This window comes from Bactrocera latifrons, unplaced genomic scaffold (genome assembly GCF_001853355.1).
Source record: "Bactrocera latifrons isolate USDA-ARS-PBARC rearing strain unplaced genomic scaffold, ASM185335v1 scaffold_294, whole genome shotgun sequence".
In the NCBI taxonomy this organism is placed as follows: domain Eukaryota; kingdom Metazoa; phylum Arthropoda; class Insecta; order Diptera; family Tephritidae; genus Bactrocera; species Bactrocera latifrons.
In genome coordinates, this window is record NW_017536563.1 from 133,463 (window position 1) to 139,974 (window position 6,512).

The 6,512-nt window shown below is 36.1% G+C and overlaps 1 long non-coding RNA gene and 1 pseudogene across 3 annotated transcripts; both read left to right on the plus strand.

Moving 5' to 3' along the window:
* The first annotated feature begins 253 nt into the window (after window positions 1-253).
* LOC108970260 lies at window positions 254-1,835 on the plus strand (annotated as a pseudogene).
* A 4,011-nt stretch (window positions 1,836-5,846) lies between these two features.
* LOC108970262 lies at window positions 5,847-6,495 on the plus strand. 3 transcript variants are annotated; one of them, XR_001993471.1, is made up of 3 exons: window positions 5,847-6,007; window positions 6,082-6,229; window positions 6,278-6,495. It is a non-coding gene; the product is annotated as an uncharacterized LOC108970262 (long non-coding RNA). The 3 variants fall into 3 exon arrangements; XR_001993470.1 differs by having other exon boundaries at window positions 6,082-6,225; XR_001993469.1 differs by having other exon boundaries at window positions 6,082-6,495.
* The last annotated feature ends 17 nt before the right edge of the window (window positions 6,496-6,512 follow it).

Below are 6,512 nucleotides of genomic sequence, written 5' to 3' on the forward strand. Positions count from 1 at the left end.
TAATAATACTAGATCTCAGTTGTTGTCTTATMTACCGCCTAAACTTTTCGTATGAGCTCGTTGGTTATGGCAATTGAAACTGAATGGCAATCGTCTGCATGACAACACAAATCTTTTGGCTAATTTGAAACCGTTGAGGCATCTGCACAGGCTAGACTTAAGCGACAACCAATTGGAAACGGTTTGGGACACTGAGCTTAACGCCAATACGTCAGCGACAATATTAACAAATTCTCGTTATGACAATATCAATATGCCTTTGGCTGTGGCAAAAGATCTAAATKATATCATCAAATTGCAACCTCAAAAGTACGAAGGAAAAGCTCATTTCAACCGCGTTCAATTTAAGTGGCAATTGTTTGAGCCAGTTTAATATGGGTTGGGTTTTGAGGGCGGTGTTAAATGCCCATTCAAAATAAGCTTAGAGTACAATTCGATTAAAAATTTATATGCTTTATCAAATCTTTTAAAAACATCTGCTGATTGTGAGCGCAAGGTCACAATGACTGGCTATCCAATCAAGTGTGATTGTAAATTAGCTTGGATCTACAATGCTAATTTTCRTACGTTTTGATTTAAAGTGTAATTAGAAGTTAACCGAACTACTAACAGATATCGYACAGCTAGAACGTAACGAACTATGCGCTTGGCAACCGGTGTTATGTCCCAGCAAATGCGTTTGTCACAAACAATCGGGGTTCTTGACCATCAACTGCAARGGTAAGGAACTCGACGTTATCAAACAGCTGCCACTTCAATACTCGATATTAGCAGTAATCAGTTCACGGTTTTACCGTCAAATACTACTTTCGGTTATGCCAAAGTTTCGCAACTCTATGCTTCGCACAATAAAATCACGAACATAAGTCTCTCTGAACTACCCAGAAATTTGATGGTTTTGGATCTACGAAAGAATCACTTAACAASATTAAGTGCCGATTTTTTGCGTACATTTCTGTGAGAGCACCACACTACCACTTTTGAATATGAGTGGTAATGACTGGTTTTGCGACTGCGCTGCACAGCAGCTGCTATACACCGTGCGCGCACATCCGGAGCGCATACCCGATGTCGAGCAGTTATGCTGTGATAATCTACAGAATGTTACTCTCCTAACAGCAATCTTGAGCGAATTATGCCAAACTGAGGATAACATTAAAAGTTATCGGTATATGATTGCTTTGATCATAAACGCWGCGTTAATCATCATCAGCTTACTTCTCATTACCGCGCTCTTCTTTAAATATGAATTCCAAGTGAAAGTCTGGTTATTTAACCGCAACATATTAAGCTGTTGCATCCATGAGCCTGAGCTGGATAAGCACAAAACATTCGATGCTTTCATCTCCTACGCACCCCAAGAGTTTGACTTTGTCAATCACACATTACTGCCACAACTCGAGCAGTGCGAACCATCATTTCGTATATGCACGCACGAACGCAATGGGCTGGCTGGCGCTTGTATAACGGAACAAGTTATCGAATCGGTGGAACAGTCACGTCGTACGATCATTGGGCTCTCGCCGCACTTCATCGAGAATGTGGCGCGCATCGAGTTTCTCACAGCTCACCAGTGCTCGCTGAATGAAGGTCGTGCGCGCAAAATTGTGATTAAATACGGGGAAATTGTCAACAGAGAGTTGTTGGATAAGGAATTGAAGGMATATTTGGACATGAACACATATCTGGTTTGGCAAGATGACCGCTTTTGGGATAAGTTACGCTGTGCCATGCCACATAAAATGGGTAGAAAACGGAATGCCGTTATGCTGCAAGTTGGCGGCAGAAGGTATGTTATGGCACAAAATCGTCATTTGCGTGACGAGAGCGTTTAAATTTGTCGTAGGCTTACTTCATGGTTCATCAATTTGCAGAAGATAAGTAAAAACGTGAGATCAAAAGCGTTGGCGATCGCTACAACTACAGAGGGCATKTTTAGTTTGCATAGAATTTATAAAGTATTTGAACGAACAGTTTAGTAAAAAAAAAAAAACATACTCTTTAACCAAATTAAGAAACTGTTTTATTGTATTAATTTATTTCAGATATTTCGTAAATATAGTTGGATTTGGACTTGCTACTAGACTTTTATTTCTATCGACGTATAGTAGGCTTGATAGTGACTTTATAAAATATCAAACAACAAACATTATCTCAAGGTAGAAACTCTCTGATGGTTGTCATATGAAGGAAGCCTCTACTCTGAACTTACACTTTATAAAGGGTGATCTATTTCGAGGTACCCTAATTTTTTTTAAAGAAAAAGGACAGAATATTCAAATTTTAAGGGTGGAAGTTTATTATCATTTGATAGAATACTCTCTGGTATTTATTTTTTTTAAGGCTATCTCTTTCACTCTTTCATATGTTGTTCACGGTTATGTCTCAGTTGGTCTATCTGTTTTTCGATGACTGATATCGATATCACACGATCTCGGTGGCCGTMTTGCTGAATTTAGCTTGTTTACATACGAATTGAGCCCGATCGCGCCTCATTGCTGAACAAAGTTTGAAAACGTCGGATCTTCTTGGAACTTTTCAAGAATCCATAGAGCGAAGAGATGTGGCATGGTAAGGTCAAGCGGCTTCAGTTCTTGCACAAGCTGTATTTTGTACGCTTTCAATTTCACTTGTATGTATGTTTACCCCTCTCTATTTGAAATATATTACAAATTTGTTGTCTTGAGAAAATTCTAAATTCTAACATTAAATGTAAATTAACTAACTMTTAACTGTTAAAAATTATAAAGTTCCTTTATAAGACCATATCTGCCGAATTATAAAACAACGAGTTGAACTACCATATGTTGGCTTAGGAACTACTATGGTCGTTTACTTTTAGTCTTATAGTTAATACATGATTACATGATTTTTATAGTTTTGTCAAACGAAGATCTAAAGAACTTATAAGCTCATGTATTACTAAAACTAATTTTTGTCGGGTCTATATTGGCATAATGCCCTGTGGTATTTAACCTTAATTACTAAATCCATTTTAAAAAGCTGGCAGCGCTACACCGGCATAGAAGGAGCTTATTTTGAAAGTTTTTAAAGAACTGTAACGATTGGTTCAACACATTTTTTTTAAATCGATTCATTCCAATTACTTTCCGGACAAACCCTGTAGTTTTGTTCACCTAACAGTTGTTTGTATCATCTAAAACTAATTTCGATAGATATAGGATAAATCCGGTTGACTGTTTGTCCGTCAGTCCGTTCGAAACTTGGTACATACTTTATTATTATTTATATAATGTCATTTCATTGCTCTTTTAAACTGAATACGTTCATTTCATTTATATTGGATATAGCAGCGTTAACGTAAGATACACCTAAACAATAAAGCCGGAATATTTCGAATCTTCTTTATATCGAAAACGATGTAACAGYTGATTCAAGTTTTTTCAATAGTCTTTTTTGACAGATCGCGTGATTCGTATCAAGCTGTCATGTTATTTTCGTTTAGTATTATTTGGCAGATCATCCTGAAAGGTCTGAACGAAAATTCGCGTTCATCATAATCAGCGTACTATTCGCATTCAAGAGAGATGATGTCTTGAGACCCAGCATTCATTATTGGAAAATTTTCCACCGTATAGACAATATCCAGCACACAATGAAGAAAATATAGCTGAGACCTTACAAGTACATACATATGTACTTATCTGATCTTATCCAAACTTCAAAGGCGCGTTTATAAATGTCACAGTTGCCCGATCATTACTTTGTTCATTATATCATTGTGAGTGAAGCATTTTTGTGAAAAAATTAATTTTCGTGTGGGTAAATTTAGCTTTCTGAAGAGAAAAAATACAGTTGAAGCAAAGACTTGACTTTATAACGAGTTTTCGAACACTCCCCAGGAAAATCAAGCATCGAGGTTTAGTATGCTAAGTCCACCGAAGACGGTGGACACAATGGACGCCCAAATGAGGTTGTGTTCACAAAATAATTTTGATTGACCAATCAAGAGTCCACTAAGTCCACTGCACACGATGAACCCGCTCAAAAGCGCGGAAAGACGCAACAGTTGGCCGACAAGGTTATGGCGTCTGAATTGCTTCCGCATTCACCGTATTCTCCAGATCTAGCACCCAGTGACTATTTCCTGTTCTCAGATATAACTTCCAGTTTCCTGGGAAGAAATTTTCGCYGAATGAAGAGATGATTGCCGAAACTGAGGATTAATCATAAAATCGTATTGAAAAGTTGGAGGGTGGCTATAATAAGTGTATCACCATTAAACGGAGCTATATTGAATAAAATAAAAGACGAATGGTGCCAAAAAAAAGTGTTTTACTATTACAGGTGGTGTACTTTTCAATTGATTTCAAAACTTAAACTTATTATACTCACTTATTAAAAGATTAAAGACCACAAGTGCGGCCTCTCGTTACTTGACAACAAATAGAAGTTTTGGTAAAAGTTACTTGTAACTATGTATGTAGTATGTTAGGTAGCTGTTGCGAGAGCATAAAAAAAATTGAAGAAAACGAATAATTCAATACTATTGCTTTCTTTTTATCCRAATAAAAGAATAAAATGCCCCATTGTTTTTGGCGTTGTCACCAGTGGCCCAAATGGCTGATACTATGTATTTGAGACAATGAAGAGAAATTGCATTTCATTTGTTGTCTCGTGAGCGCGTTCGGCAATTCTTGCCAAATTTTTCATCGCACAGCTTTGCGTTTATATTTTAAAAATACATACATATATATTTATTTGATATTTGTTATRTTGTTGGGTTGCAACATTTATTTCCATTCAGTTTTAGTTGCTTGCCCAAAACTATGTAGCACTACTTTGACGAATTTCCGTGTTTTGCGTATAAGGGTGTGTGTGTGTGTGTGTTTATTGCCGTCATCAATACGCATCGATCAACATCAACAGCTTCAAAGCCGTCAAATTGAATACTTCACTTGACAAACTAAACGAAAATGGATGAGCTTTCCGAATTGAATAAGTTGCAGTTAAGCAACAAATGTTGGCTGGCCTGGTGAGTACTTAACGTTTCGAATGAAGGAATTGAAGCGACAGGCGAGTTTTGAACATCAATTTGAAAATGTAAATTTTTATGTGAGTTTTTAAGTAAAGGGAAATTTCTAAATAATCTATTTATTTTTTTTCTTGATAAGCATTCACTGCAGCTCAGGTGATGCTGACATCGACTAAATTGGTCAATGTCGATATTCTTCATGTTGCTGGTTTTCGGCCGCGACCTCAGCCTGCTTGTGAGTTCTAGTCAAGCAACATACACGTGATGCTGTTTGAGGTCTTTCTAAGTCACCATTTTCTGCGCTGTAATTGGTTCTTTCTTCGTTAATCTGCATAGCAGTTGCTTATTTACAGTTTTGGAACTGAATTTTCGGCGATTCGTGTGTTCTTGGTAATTGCTTGATGTTATTGAGTGAAGGAGTTCGAGATTTGCCAGGTTTTAATTTCATGCAATAGCGTCGACTTTATGCATGCGGATACTTCATACTGATCTGAGTTCACCTTCGAGATTACGGTCCTCAAAACATGACATTTGTTTTGTTTCCCCTACAGTTGACATCCCGTTCTATTCCACCGCAAGTTATTATAATGATTTTGAGCTACCAGAAACTGTCAACGAACTCTATCTAGTGACTGTATGCACTTATAGAATATGCAATTTATAGTTTTTGGTACTGCGAAAATATATAACAGGTTTAAAGGTATACTACTGTAACAAAACAAAAAAAAAAAAAAAAAAAAAAAAAAAAAAAAAAAAAAAAAAAAAAAAAAAAAAAAAAAAAAAAAAAAAAAAAAACAACTGCGTTCATAATTTCAAATTCTTAATTTATTGTTCAAAAACTCAACGAAATTCCCTTTGGTGTGTTGTAATCCTCGAAACAGTTAATATAAATTTTCGGAAAAGCATTCAATGTGCGTAGCGATCCACATTTGGTGTATACAGTTGACTCTAAACAAGAGCGGATTTTAAGTATCTGTTAAAAGATAGGGATTATAAAAGTATTTTTCCATGGTAAGCTTGCATATAGACGTTTGCCATTCCCTATCAGAAAGGTTAATGGTTATTTTTGATTTTGGTGGATTCAGGTCTCGAACTATAACAACGTAATAACATAGTGGTGCTTATCTACAACTACTATAACACAGCGATGGATTTTCGAAATTATAGAAGGAATGAAAAAATTGGTCGATGATGAAACATTCGGCTTATTGTAATATGCTTTTGTGTGAGTGAGTGAGTGAATGGAATTTATTGAATTCAAATATAATATAAAGACTTCAGGATAGGTATTGGCGACATCTAAAATTTTGCAATTATATTATATATAAAAATGAGTCACAAAATGTGTTCGTAAGCGCAAAATTCAACAACGCCTGGACCAATTTGGCCAACTCTTTTTTCTAAATGTTCGCTGAGACTCAAAGATGGTTTTTACAGCGAAAAAAAATTATAATTGCCGGAAAACCATTAAAAAAGCCCTGTTTTCCCATGTATACGAACGAATGTTTGTTTGTTA